The sequence below is a fragment of the Acinonyx jubatus genome, chromosome B2 (genome assembly GCF_027475565.1).
Source record: "Acinonyx jubatus isolate Ajub_Pintada_27869175 chromosome B2, VMU_Ajub_asm_v1.0, whole genome shotgun sequence".
Taxonomy (NCBI): Eukaryota; Metazoa; Chordata; class Mammalia; order Carnivora; family Felidae; genus Acinonyx; species Acinonyx jubatus.
The window spans coordinates 70245545-70260979 of NC_069385.1; the positions used below are offsets into that span (position 1 = coordinate 70245545).

At 40.1% G+C, this 15435-nt stretch overlaps 1 protein-coding gene across 7 annotated transcripts in view; it reads left to right on the forward strand.

Annotated features, from left to right (window-relative positions):
- Positions 1 to 15435, forward strand: part of BACH2 (BTB domain and CNC homolog 2) — a 354258-nt gene that overhangs the window by 137947 nt on the left and 200876 nt on the right. Inside the window, exon 1 of one of the 7 annotated variants that reach the window (XM_053222468.1) lies at positions 720 to 1139. The exons of the other annotated variants lie outside the window; for them this stretch is intronic. The gene's annotated coding sequence lies outside the window, so the exon portion shown is untranslated. Of the gene's footprint in view, positions 1 to 719; positions 1140 to 15435 lie in introns of those variants that run through there. 7 annotated transcript variants of the gene reach the window in all.

Here is a 15435-nt window from a genome sequence, read left to right on the forward strand (position 1 = left end):
TTGAGTGACCTTCTACAGATATCTCTGGGGCCCACCCAGTGGCCATTAGCCCCTTTCTTTCTAGCACAACCCTGACTTGGTTGAAGTATTTACTTTCCTCCAGCTGCTCTAGGGCAGCTGGCCCAGGCCCCAACTCCAGTTCTTGATCCAGGGGGTAAATTTTTGGTTACTCTAACCAAATCAAAATAGACAGAAAGATGGAAAGAACCTGGGTGCTTAATGATGTTGCTGAGGTGCTATAAATAAACCAGTCCTGGGACAGTTCTACCTCCATGCAACTCTGTTGTGTGAGATAATAAATCCTCTTATTTGTCTGGGTCAATTCAGTTTTCTGTTCCTGAAAATATTCTAATACAGAATGTCTTGAGTAAATGAACAGATGATTAAATGAACGACTTCAACTCACGTCTTCACAAGTCCCTTTGTAATTGAATTTTCATTCTCCTCACTTCTATAAAGCATTGGGCTGCTCATAGAGATGCTGACCAGTTTTTTTTTTTAATTTTTTTTTTAACATTTTATTTATTTTTGAGACAGGGAGAGACAGAGCATGAACAGGGGAGGGTCAGAGAGAGGGAGACACAGAATCTGAAACAGGCTCCAGGCTCTGAGCTGTCAGCACAGAGCCCGACGCGGGGCTCGAACCCACAGACCGCGAGATCATGACCTGAGCCAAGTCGGCCGCTCAACCGACTGAGCCACCCAGGCGCCCCATGCTGACCAGTTTTGAACGCAATGCTGAAATCCCAAATAACTCCTCTATGCTTTGAGAATTGAGAACCTAAATGCCCCATACTCTGAACTTGAACTCACATTCTTCTTCACCTCTCACCTTTTGGCTCCGCACTCTGTTCATAACTTTTCGGGCAAGCTCTTCTCTGAGGAGGTTGAGAGTCAGATTAAGTCATACCCAGCAGTTTCCTGTTTGTGAGCCTTGAAGCTCTTGAAGACTGCGGGCAGGTTTGACAGAACCTGTAGGTGTTTTCAGACGCTGAGCTGATTCATCCCCTTTGGTTGCTAATTCTCCCCAGCTACCATACCATCTCTTCTCTCTGGATACTGCACAGTTTCTCTTTGTGTGGGGATAGGATTCTCAAGACCTGCCCACTCCATGCATTCTGTGTCTTTTCTACGTTTTGGTGAGTTGTGTTTTAGACCCCTCCTCCATGGTTAGGGAATAGTTTCTATACAGGAAGGGAGTTTTGTTTGTTTCTTAGTATTTTTTGTTGTTGTGTTTTGGTTTTTTGCTAAGGTAGAGCTTTGAATAATCCCTGTAAATCTAGGCTACATGTCTGCTACCTTTCTTTTTCATAGACCCCCCCCACCATAACCTAAGAAATACAGGGTCTTAAATAAATACCACCTGAAGTTCCTATCTGTTTGGTAGCAGAGACTTTGGCGTTCTCTCATTATTTACTTGATGTCCTGGCACTTTGGCAGTGAAGACCAAGCAATCACTCATTTCTGTAAAATGCTCTCCTGGTGATAAAACACAGGAGGTGGGCAGCTAGTTAAGCAATCTTTGAGAGTAATACTTTTAGCCATGCCATGTGGAAAAAGTACTGAATTTGTACATGCTTTCTTAAACCGAGCAACAAATGGTCCACTTTGGTAGTGGGCAAGTACACTTTCCAAGGTTCAGAAAATAATCTTGGCTGCCTCAAAATAGAGGGAGATACTGTGAAAGTATTACTTATGCCCAGTCAAGTGCCATAAAAAAAAAAAAAAGTATTAATATTATAAAGCCACCAGACCACCTGGGTGCCTCAGTTAGTTAAGTATCTGACTCAATCTCAGCTCAGGTCATGATTTCATGGTTTGTGAGTTCAAGCCCCGCATTGGCTCTGCACTGATGGCGTGGAGCCTGCTTGGGATTCTGTCTCTCCCGCTCTCTGCTCCCCTGCTCACTCGCTCTCTCTTTCTCAAAAAAAAAAAAAAAAAAAAAAAAAAAAAATATATATATATATATATATATATATATATATATATATATATATACACCTACCAAAGACAAACCCTTGTGAGTTATCTTTTCCCACTGCTCAGTACTTACCTCAGTTTCCCTCTATATACCCATAGATATGCAGGAGCATGTCATCAGCTTGGCCCCAAGTATGCTGGGGTCACTTCCCCCTGGAATCTTTAGAGTGAATCACCTCCTTCTTCTGATAGCAGAATACCCCCACTAACCTCTGAATTTGAATTTTTTTTAATTTTGGTGATTTCTATTGAAAAATATATATTCTTCGTAGTTACTGATGAGGCAGCTTCATTGTCATCTGAGAAAAAGGGGTTTATACAGTATTTACAATTCATGCACGTCTTGTTCTTGTTCTGATTCGTCAGCCAGCATTTTTGCACACCCACTGTGTGCCACACATCGTTCTGGGTGCATAGAATACATCTATGAGCAACATTACAAAAATTCCTGCCCTCTTGGAGCTTATATCCTGTTGGAGAACAGAAAGTAAGCACTAAACAAATAAAATTATAGTATGTTAGAAGATGAAAATTACAAAAGAAAAAAAAAGAAGATGAGAATTGCTTTAAAAAGAAGAAAAAAGTAGAGCAAAATAAGAGGAATGTCTGTTTCACAATGGAGAAAGTTTGCAGGTTTACATTAGGTGGTCAGAGCAGGCCTCCTCTATTTCTAGTGTCTTGTTGTTATTGTTGTTGTTGTTGTTACAGTGTTGTAATGATTTAATATTGCAAATGAATCATCTGCATAAATTAAAGATTGCTGAAGTGAGAGCAGTTCAGCCGAAGGCTAAATCTAAGTGCTAAATGCTCGAGAAAGCACAGCCAGGTGCACTAGCCCCTGTCTGGCAGTCTCAGGTTATCTATTCTTAGTTTAGTTTCCTTTTCCAAAAATAGCATTTATTTTATATAGTTTTCAAATGGAGCATATCTCTGACACCTACTGCCATGTGTTTATAGTTAAATATAACTAGCTGTCTTTCTTGTAAGACCAAGAGGTTCATCCAAAATGTTTCCCTTTAAAAGTTCTAAGAGGGCTCCCCTGGTTGGCTTTCTGGCCACTAACAATGATGGATTTTGCAACCCTCCTGGTCCAGCCATGTGGAAAAAACCAACATTGTGGATAATTTTCCCCTTTAAACACATGTTTTGTGTTTTGGTGGTGGTTGTTTGGGGCTTTTGTGTCTCAGGCATGGAGTTTATTATATCCATATAAGTTACAGATCACAGAGAACCCTTCCCAGAATAGCATTGTGTGTGATCTCCTTGTGCACTGCCCCCTTCCTCTGGTCTGCTGTGCATCTGAAGTGTGGATGAGCCTCCTCCAAATTCGGGACTTTTGTATGTATGTGCCCTCTCCCTGGCCACTCATCTGACTTCCCCTTTCCTGCATGCGGCCTTTGTTTTCTCCCTGAAGTAGCTGAGCCTTGAGAGGGGCTGGCATGGCTCTTCCCATCGTCTGAGCCTGTCGACTACAGACTCTCAGTGGGTCTCTCTCCATAGGCAGAACCATGTCAAAATAACACTTGTTTCACCTCCTGTCCAGAACTGACTAGGGCGGTGCTAGTCAAAAGATGGACTGGAAACATCAGACTGAATACATTCTGAGCATTGGCAGATGTCCTTTTGTTCTTTGCCTATCATTCCCCATCACTCACTAGATTTAAAATGTGGTGATCCTGGGGCGCCTGGGTGGCTCAGTCAGTTGAGTGTCCGACTTCGGCTCAGGTCATGATCTCACAATTCGTGGGTTCGAGCCCCACATCGGGCTCTGTGCTGACAGCTCAGAGCCTGGAGCCTATTTCAGATTCCGTGTCTCCCTCTCTGCCCCTCCCCTGTTCGCGCTCTGTCTCTGTCTCAAGAATAAATAAGCATTAGAAAAATTAAAAAAAAAAAAAAAACTTAAAAATAAAATAAACTTAAAAAAAATAAAATAAAAATAAAATAAAATGTGGTGATCCATAGGAACAAGGCTAGGGCACTTGGAGAGACAGTCCTCCCCGAGGGGACAGGCAGCCCTGGCTCAGTGCAAAGTCTTTGGCTCTGAAACTGCCACTCATTATTCTGAATTGTGTGGTGCATTTGTCATTTCCTAGGATAAGGTGACTTTGAGAAAGTCACATACTCTCATTAGGCCTATTTCCTCATTTGTAAAGGGAGATTAGTCTCCATATGACCTTTAACATGGTTTCCACCTCTGATGTTCTTAAAGACATGATTGACTGCCCTTCTCCTAAAAGTTGGTCCTTTTGACATGGTTGGGCTCTTCCACTTCTATACCTTTTATCCTTATCTAATTGTTCCCCATGAGTTTATTTTATCCATTTCACTGTTACTCATTCTCTGTATGCTTTGTAACTCACATTCTCCCAACTTGTAGCACGTTTCTGCCACTGGAACCTTTGATTGTACCCTGCAAATAACTCTGGTTATTTCCTTCCGCACTCCCACCTGAAATACTGCTTTTGTATTGGTATCTCTGAGTGATGAGGTGAGCTGTTGGGAAAAACATGTTGTAGCCCAAAGTCTCTATTTTAAAAGAGACAGGGACACCTGGGTGGCTCAGTTGAGTAAGCATCGGACTCTTGATATATCGAGAAAGGTTGTGATCTTGTGGTTGTGGGATTGAGCCCCACATAGGGCTCTGTGCTGACAGTGTGGAACCTGCTTAGGATTCTCCATCTCCCTCTCTCTCTGCCCCTCCCCCATTCACTCATGTATTCTCTCCCTCTCTCTCTCTCTCTCAAAATAAATAAATAAACTAAAAAAAATTAAAAATAAAGCAGAGAATGGAATTATATGTTCTTTTTAGGCGATATGGCCTCTGATGACCACAGTCAAAATAGGTCAATATCCAAGCAGTAAAAAAGGCAATATATGTGAATTTGCTCATAATATGAATCCTAACACAAAAGCAGTGGCAACATTTTAAACATAAATTGCATAGTCTGTACCATGATTTTTTCAAAAGTTGTCAACCTTGAAGAGGAAAATATACTCCAATGGTTAAGAAAGGATTGTACTCTAGTGGCGCCTGGGTGGCTCAGTCGGTTAAGCGTCCGACTTCGGCTCAGGTCATGATCTCACGGTTCATGGGTTCTAGCCCCGCAATCAGGCTCTGTGCTGACAGCTCAGAGCCTGGAGCCTGTTTCAGATTCTGTGTCTTCCTCTCTCTCTGACCCTCCCCCATTCATGCTCTGTCTCTCTCTGTCTCAAAAATAAATAAACGTTAAAAAAATTAAAAAAAAAAAAAGAAAGGATTGTACTCTAAATTCTATAACACGAAGGGAGTGTTAGTTTTCATTTGCTCAGTGCCTTGTGCCTGGGAATTTTAAAATGATAGATTCACCTGTGGTATAATAATAAAGTTATACAATAAGAATATCAGCATAGAGAAGATTGGTATAAATACATTAAAGCACCTGGATTTTAAAGATAAATCCTGTATCAGGTGCTAATCACTTAATTGCCATAATCTAAAGTTTACCTATTAGTAGTTATTTTCTAATTGTTGTCAGTATGCTAAACATTGTTCTTTATATATACAGTATAATTTACTTCAGAACAATAGAATGAGGATTCATAATCAAAGACATGAACCAGGTACCAAAGAAGTGACTTCTGGTTCTAGTCCCTCATTCCTCATGTGACTTTGGGGCAAGCCATTTTTACCTCTAAGATTCTTTTCCAATTAAATAGAATAGTCCTAATTCTAAGTACCTACTCTTAAATAACCTTAAGTTGTAGGAATCAAATATCCCTACTGCTTATTTATTTGAATATAACTTACCCAACAAGATCTTGTGTAATTTATTTTGAAGAATATATACTTAGAATTAGGATTATTCTATTTAATTGGAAAAGAATCTTTATCTTAGAGGTAAAAATGGCTTGCCCCAAAGTCACATGTGGAATGAGGGACTAGAACCAGAAGTCACTTCTTTGGTACCTGATTCATGTCTTTGATTATAAATTGATACTAGGATTTTATATGAATGCCCATACTACAGAAATTTATACTATTTTATATATACCCTTAATAAACATACCTGTCATTCAGAGAACATTGAAACCAATCCCTCCATCTTTATATGGGAGCTTATTTAATGATGTATGCATTGATAAGGTTCCAACTTATTTTTAAAGACTTCCAAGAAGGAAAATTTCATTACTTCCCTCAATAATCCACGTTAGTGTTTAATTAGATTTGATGCCAGAACACTCTTGTCTAACTTAAATCTCTCCTGCTGTAGCTTATGTCTATTTTTTCTCACTCTGCTTACGATATTAAAAGCAACTAATCACCATTATTCATAATAACATTCGTAAAGTCCTCCATATATTTGACATGTGAGTACTGTAACTGACAGTAAGCATAACTCTCAAATATCGGTATAATTTAAAATAGAGAAGAGGGACTAGCTTATAATAACTGTAGATGACACAGTAGTTTTTAGTTTTGATGAATGAATAATACTGTTAACTAATGTGACTTCAGCAGACTAAATGAAAAGCATTCATCTATTAACTCATTCACTTAAATATTTATTAGGTAGGCATCTACTTTGTGATATTGCCTATGTTCAGAAGTACAAAAACGGATACATCATAGAGTTGAGAAAATTTTGATGCACGAGATTTTTAAAAAGTAGAACTTATTAGGTATATTTCTCAGAAATGTGAAGACAGAATAGCCTAATCTTTTTTTAAAAAAATTTTTAATGATGATTTCTTTTTGAGAGAGAGAGACAGAAACAGAGTGTGAGCGGGGGAGGGGCAGAGAGTGAGGGAGATGCAGAATCTGAAACAGGCTCCAGGCTCTGAGCTGTCCGCACAGAGACCGACACAGGGCTCTAACTCATGAACCGCAAGATCATGACCTGAGCTGAAGTGGGACGCTTAACTGATTGAGCCACCCATGCTCTCCTAGAATAGCCTAATCTTAAAGAGATAACTCTGTGTCCCATCTAATGACTGTGGTATTTACAACCATATCTGGAGGTGAGGCTGAAAAAAAATAGTCTAATTATTTGAATATTGCTGTTTATTTTTACAGCTGCCCTGTTACCAAAATCTGTAATAGGCATCAAAATTCTACAGTGCATGGTCCCTAAACCCTTCACCTGGAAGCCCCTTCATTTTGGTGTTCATGTTGAAGAGGTACCTGTGTCTTCCTGTGTGTACTTGAACATGTGTGAGCATCATCCAGCATAGGACTATAAGAGGTTTATCACTAGAAATAAATTAGAGTCGTGCAGCATGAAAATGATATGCCTGGGAATGCAGAACACAGGGTTACCTTCTGCCTCTTTTCTTTATCATAGACAGCAGGGGCAGAAAGGAGAAAGATTTATTCTGAAGCCATTTGATGCTGACCAAGCAATTTATAACAGATGAAATGCTGATGTATTGCTGCAGAGAAAATAATGGGTGTTCTTGCTAAAATGCCATTAGTAACTTCATTGTGTAAAGTGCAAATTATGTTCAGCAATTTTTTAGTCCCCTTCGGAGGTGAAGTTGAAGTAATTCAGTGTAGGCTTTGAGCAGGAAAAGGACAAAGTAATTAGCAAGTCATAAAAGAATTAATTCACCAAGGTTGGCTGATATTTGAATTCTCTGAACTATAAAGATGTAGAAAAAATTGCATTTAAGAAATACAAGATGACATAAGTGTTTGTTTAAAACAGAAGGACTCTAAGAAAGCTGAAATTGGAGCACTGTGTAGAATTCAGAGTACACCCTCTGTTGGTGCCCACTGTATGTACAAGACATTGTGCTAGTCACCAAAGGGAAAATAAAACTGAAAAACATGGTCCCTGCCCTTAGGGCCCTTACTGTCTGATGACAGGAATAAGGTAACTCCAAAATAATTAAAATACATAATCAGGGGCACCTGGGTGGCTCAGTCAGTTGAGTGTCCGACTCTTGGTTTCGGCTCAGGTCATGATCTCACAGTTCATGAGTTTAAGCCCTGCATTGGGCTCTGCGCAGCTAGGAACAGCCTGCTTGGGATTCTCTGTCTCCCTCTGTCTCTGCCTGTCCCCTGCTTACTCTCTGTCTCTCTCTCAAAACAAATAAATAAAAGTTGAAAAAGATTTTAAAAATAAATAAAATGAAATAAAATACATAACCAGAATGGGTCAGAATATCCCCCCTGGTGATTGTGCACAGTGAAGATGCTAAGGCTTGCCCATTCCAGCAAGACCCGGGGTCCTCCACTGACCAGCTTTGGCTCACAGATTCCCCACTGGCATAGCCAAACCTTTCTTGGCAGTGTGCTGCACTCTGAGATGCTTCCCACCCTATCCCCCTTCCTTCTTCCTCTCCTCCACAGGGCTGGACTTACATCTCAGTCTACAGGCTCTCCTGGCCCAGTCTTGCTCCCTTCTTCAAGAAACGTCTTGCATATCTAATCCTGTGTTAGCATCTGCTTCTCAGCAGACTTGCACCAACGTCGTGGCCATAGTCATTGGTAGTGTTAGATATTAAATAAGGATAAGGTTAGAAGGAAAAATTGCAACCATATTGTAGGCAACTTTGAAAACAGCTTTGAAGAATTTGACCTTAATTCAGGGGACTTCATTGAGGGTTTATCTGCTACAAAATAACTTTTAATTATTTGATCCTGCCGATGATGGAGAAGGATAGTTGAAACAAGGAGACCAGTTAGGAGGGTATAGCAATTGTCCAATAAAAACCTACATGAGTATCGCATCTGTGATGACAGACTCTGCCGTGAGTATGAGAGACACTGCACAGAAAAGTTCTGATGCTTTGGATACAGTGGGAGAGAGGAATCAGAGATCGTTTAATCACTGCGTGCCTCAGTTTCATCATCTGTGATATGGGGACAGTAATAAGTCATGTCACTCGTGGAATCATTGTGAGTAGTAAATGAGCTAGTACATTCAAAAATTTAGAACAGTGCCTGGCTCATAAGAACTCAGTTAAGTGTTTCTGAGTTTGTTTGCCCATTGCTCTGTGGCAGCCTTGTTCAGTAGCACTTTCTGCAGTTGTGGAAATGTTTTATGTCTGTGCCATCTAATACAGTAGCTGCTAATGATATGAGGCTATCGAGCACCTGTAGTGTGGCTAGTGTGACTGAGAAACTAAATTTTTAGCTTCATTTAATTTAAATTTGAATAGTCACGTGTGGCTAGTAGCTACCATTTAGAAGTATCACCCAAGGCTAAAAGTACTAAATAATTAACACGCAAGGGGTTGCAAAATTATATTCTTTTAATAATAAAAAAAAAGACTGTTACTAATATGACTTACTTTTAACTAAGCCTATAGGCTTGGTTATCGATCACTGTGGTCAGGGATAACTGTGGAGAAGCCTGTCCTAATAAAACCCTTCTGAGATGATCAAAGCAATAAGACAAGGATGAGAAGACCTAATGTTTTCACTCACCCTGCATTGAGGAAAGTACTTTAGGACTTGAAAGAGAGTGATCATGTCCTGGTTTCTGTGAGTAGCTAATAGGTGGACAAGATCTCCCATTTAATGGAATCTGTACTGTCTGCTGTCCATTTCCCAGGCCAAAAGAGGGAAGGTACTGCAGTACCTGCTGATATGTTCTCCTCCAAATAATAGCCAGGCTAGCGCTGCTGTTATATAAGGTCACTGTTAGTGCTGCAACTGCAGACTCCTGGTAGTTCAAGGACAGCACAGTGGGAACTGTGAGGGGTGTATTGGAAGGAAAGGAGCACAATTTTCTTGGTATCTGTAAAAGCAGGATTAAAAGACATTCAGGTGCCTATATGTCCAGAAATAGGAATTTTGAAATACCACTCTTTCTCTCCACTCCATTGCCATGGCTCAGGGGGAGGTGGCCTTCCGAGTTTCATGAATATATCACTTTGAATGGTTAGTTTGTTCTGGGCTTGCTGTGTGCATCCCCCATGTTATTGACTCAGCCAGTTGAGATTTTGATGCCATTGAAACTCCCACTGCCTCAGTTAATAAGTAGCACAAATCGAGGTCTTTCTCTCAGGAGATAAAATAAAGGAGACAATGAGTAGCACAGTAAAATGAGGAAGGACTTGGGAATCCATCCTCAGAGCAAATAATAGCTCTGTTAGTTGCTACATCCATGGCCAATGCAAGTTATTTTAACTTCAGTGTCCTGATCTATGAAATGGGAGTGCTGGCATTTTCTGAGTTAGAGGATTACATGAGTTAACATGAGCCTTTTACATGGAGGTGCTGGGAAAATGTTAGTCCCCTACTCTTTACCATATCTCCTCATTTCTTTAAGTTCCCATTCATTATTGTTCCAAAACCAAGCATCCCTTGGGACTCTCAACTCTCTTGAACAGCCGCCACTCCCAAATCAAACATGCTTATCGCTTCTTTGTACTTACCTACTCAGACCTGTTGGAGCAGTCTTCAGCCGGCTGTTTTCTTTCTCTTGCTGTGACTGCCTTAATTCCTTTCCTGAGTGTTTCTGAGGTCAGAACCTTCCTGTTCTATATGTATGTTTGGTTTCTCAACTGTCAAGTTAAGAGAGTGACTCAGGGAGCTCAAGGCCCTGATAGCCCTGGCATTTGATAGGATTCTGTACACAAGACCATCCCCGATTTTGTTCCTTAAAAAAAATTTATTGCTTTTTCTCTTTATCAGAAATCACTATATTTTTATTAAAGATATTTTCAAAAAGAAGCATATAATAAAAAATGACAGCGCTCATATTACCATCCCTACAGTGTGCATCCTGAATGTATCTTCCAATCCTCAGTGTGTGTGCGTGCATAAAAAACAATTATTACACTTCTACTTTTTGGTAAACATCCTTCTTAAATGGCATAATTTCCTGAATATTTTCCTATCCTTAAATATCCCTCTACAGCATCATTTCACATGCCTGTCTAGAAGGCCACATATGGACGTATTCTGGTTTATCACTGGACATCGAGATTGTTTCTGCTTTTTTCCACTAGTATAAACAAAGCAGAAGATTATAAAGAGACCAGCAAATGGCATCCTCACACACATAACTTTTCACACATCCTTGAAATGGAATTACCAGATCAAAAGGCATGAACATTTTTTAAGTTTTTGGTACCATATTGTCAAACTATTCTTCAAAAAGGATGGATCTATTTATCTCCTCCCCTCAGGCACGGTACATGAGGCTTTGACCACCTGGTTCTTAATCAGACCAGTAGTCCTACTTGAGGGGAGAAATGAGAGGAAAAGAGAAAAAAATGGCACTTTTTTTCTACTCATGTGTGCATCCGGTTCCAATTTTCCTGTGTTTTTAAACTCTCCTTGAAATAGGGTGTCTCCCTGGCTCATGTGGGATTCCTCTTATTTATTGGCTATGTTAGCTTCCTCTGCCTCATCTAAATTACCATCTTTAAATCAATGTACTGTTACTTTGAAGTGTTGACCCTCTGGGAAGAGCCTTTTTGCACTTCTGCCTCGTCAACCTGGAGAATCTCATCTGTGTGTCTCTCTCTCTCTCTTTAATCTCAACTCATTTTGCAACAATATTTTCTCTTTTCTCGGTTATTGGCCTTTTGATTTAATGCTTTAATTTGGTACATAGGTTCTTTGTATCACTGTTCTGGATAATTCATGCTATTCTACATGGAATATTTCATAAAATTTTTTTGAAATACTGTTTTGTGAACGATGTCTCACAGACTCAAAGGATTAACCATTATACTTATTTTGCAGAAACGAAAAGATAAAAAGCTGAGCACTTGTGATAACTACACGGCTTGATTCTGATCATTCCAAGTGCTCAGAAGAAAATTGCCCATTCTCTTCCCCAACCGGATGAGGACAAGCATGATTGATATTTTTTCAAATCAACTGTCTGGACATAGGTTGTTGCTTCAGTAGGTTGATCATGCCACATTTCATGATTCTTTTTAGGGCTGTGAATACATATGCTCCTTAGCGGAGGAGTCTGTGGGTCTGTGGCAAGAGTCTTGCAGATACGCGCATGCTCCCTCTGGACAATGAAACTGCAGTTAGAGCACAGGATCCAGGACACCAGGGAGCAGCTGAAGGGAGAAAGGAGCGGCTCTCTTCGTGTCCTGTTTCAGCAGCTTGTGGGGAGGCTTATGGTATAGTGATGTGACAAGCTGTGAACAGCAGATCAGAGAAAAATGTGAGGTAATTTAATTGAGGAGCTTGGTGAGAGGACAGCTGAAGAGCAGAGAGCAGGGACGTGGCCGAGAAAGGGCATCTGAGGGATGGGATAAATTATGAAATAGCATTCTGAGGACAGTGTGAAAAGGGTGCTTCCTCATTTCTCTGGCAGTTTGGGTCAACTTCCTACCCTCACATGCTTTGCAAAAAGGAAAATAATTTATTTTTATTACTGCCCATTCTTGTTATGGCAATTTTTAATATCACATAAAGCACGCCACCCATTTCTATGTAAGGGACTAACTTCCTCTTTTTTCGGGGTTTGGTATTTACTATTTCTGCCGTATTCTACCCTTTCGGGAAAAATTCTTTTTTTGTTGTTGTTGTTTTTTGTTTCTTTTTCTTTTAAAGGCACAGTTGAAATGTGAGCCTGGGAGCAAGCTTATGGTGTGTTTGCTTTGACTTCTATCTTCTGATATCAGCCCCTTTTTATTTCTTCTACTGTCGTTGCCTTTGAATTCTGAAATTTTTACATCTTCATTCTCAAACCACTTTTTTGAACTCATTTTATACATCCTTCCTTTTTGGTCACTCTCAGATTATGAGACAGGTGGTAAATGTAACATGATCCAGTCTTCTGGTAAATCTCAATGCACTATCTATCCCGGGTGCTTAAAAAACAACAAAAGAACTCAAAAATGATTTCCCTGGAAATATGAAGGTGTTTAATTGTTCAAGTTGAAATAATTCATCTGCTAATTTTTCCGTTTTCTATTTCTTTCTGTGTTGAGACCACTTGCCTCTTTAAGTATGTATGACCATCGAGTTTAGAACAGGGTTTAGGAAGTGTGGACCATCAGCTTTGGATCATGGGGTAGTTAGAGCCCTTTTAGACACTTCTGTCTTTATATCTCATTCTAGAAGACTGTCACACCCTTGCAATGACAGATTCAGTGCCTCAGTATAAAACCATCAACTTTAGTCCTTGATGGCAGATACGTTGGAAAACAAGGATCACCTCCCCCCACCCACACAGAGTCATGATGTGGATCAGTGTACTATGATTGGGAGTTGAACGTGGTGTTATAGGTATCACTTCTGTGTTTCTGTGGGTCTTCCTTGGTCATTCATACACAGTGATAGGAGAATATTGTTTCCATCACAGTAAAATGTAACCCCAAATTCACTCTCCCTAAATTGAATCTTTAAAAAAAAAAAAATCCTTTACCTTTCAACTTTTTGGAATTCTCCTTCTCCTTCTGTGTACATAAGTCTTATTCAGGTATAATTTGTTCCTGATTCCACAACTGAAAATTTGTTGGAGGTCAAAGAGAACAGGTCACAAAATGGTTTAGCCACTTGCTCAAGAACCTTGTCATTTTCCACCTATTTCTCCCCAGCAACCTTCTACACTCCCTTTTTTTCTTCTTGCTTAAACCCAACTGTTTTGCCTCTCTATGCAAATCCATTGACTCCTTTTGGAAGATGATATCCCTCTTTCTTGGGGTTGTCGTCCCTTACAGCTGAGTGGATCAAAAGGTCCAGATTAATCAGAGGGAGACTTAATGATGAAGTCATATATTTTAATATGAATGATTTTATTTAAAGTCCTGGCACATCAGTCATATTTAGGAGAATGTCATTCCCTGCTGTTTTTAAAGGATATACCTACAGAAAGGGAACCTCTAGGCACCTTCAAAAAACCTTGTCAAGCATGTTTCCATCATTCTGAGGGAGGTCTGATTGTGTTTTTAAGTGTCTTGCATGTGAGTTTTTTGTGTGAACTAGTTTTGTAAAAAACTGACTGCGTGCTAGTTTTTAAACACCTTTTCTTTCCACTCCCCAGCCTCCACATCTTCCTAAGTTTATCTCCTAATGCTTTCTATCACCCAAGCACTTAAACAAGATTGCAGACATTTTCGTCTAAGCTAGTAGCTGTTAATTACCTATCTTTGTCTGTGTTTTAGCACTTAATACTATTTTGACAGGGGTTGCATACTCTGTCTTTCTGGAATTTTTAAAGTGCTCTTATGAGTAATTTGAGAAATTCCAAGTATAGATTAGATGAGCTGTTCTTTCCCTTGCTGCCTTTTTTATTTTATGTTAGAAACATTTAAAGAGGACCCACTATGTGTCAGGCAGCATGCTCTTGTCACTCCCACATACATCGTCTGATTTAATCTCTTCTTCCCCTGAATCTGCACCTTGAATCATCACTGTAACCTCAGTGTGTGTTGGTTTTGGGATGGGGAGTAGGGGGCAGTTGAGGGAGCAGTGGAGAGAGGTCGTGATCTCTGGATGGTACGCTCCTTTTATGGGGGATTCAGTCTACAAGAGTGTTCCTACTCTCATCTTTATTTGTAGGTTGGTAAGAACCCTGGTTGGTTATTGGCTTTAAAATCAAGGATGATGGCTCTCTGGGAAGTTTCAACATGAGTTTGTTTCTGTTTCTTTTCAAAAGCCTGTGTTTGCTCACCTGCATTGTAGGTGAATAGAAGACTCAACTCACCAAATGGAGCATGTCAGAGAGGATTCCTGATTTATTTATGCTTGCTTCTAGAGAATTTGTAAGAAATTTGGTTTTATTGCTTTCCTCCAGGAGTTTACTCACCTAGTCAGGATTTAAATATCTCAGGCCTGTCATTCCAGAACAGTGGTGTCCCCTTAACCTGAGGAGTGAATGAAACCTGCCCCAGGTGCAGCAGGCCCAGCCAGGATCTCCCTTTCCTGGCCAGCACTGCTTTCTCCCTTTGGGGTCAGACCCATGTTTGCTAGCAGCTGGCTGTGCCTTATTTACCTCAGGGATAATAGTGTTTCACTTTCAGCTCTTCTTTTGGCACCCAAACTCTCATTTTTCTCTCCCTCCTTCCCTTCCTACCTACCTACCTACCTACCTGCCTTCCTCCATTCCATTCCTTCAACAAACATTTACTGAGTGCCTACTGAATACTCACACTGTACAAAGTCCCAGGAATCCAGAACTAAATACATAGACCTTTCTTTGTGTTGTATACAAGTAACAAATGGGGTTTTTACAAAAGGCAAGCCATAGGCATAATTTTTTTAATGAAGGGGAAAATATTATCTTTAGAGGAACCATCTCCATATTTCCAAAGAGAACAGTTGCTCACGAAGTAGTTACAGGTGAGTATTTTCTAGCGTGAAGATTTGAGGAGAAAACATTCATCGATCCAATGTTTAATAAATGCTTACAGTGCCAAGCTCTTTGCTAGACACAAAATATATAAAGCTAGAGAAGACAGGGTCTCTTTCTCTAAAGACTCACATTGTACAGAGGAAACAGTTCTGTAAAGTGTATATTAAAGCCATAGCATGTCACCGGGGGCATGCTG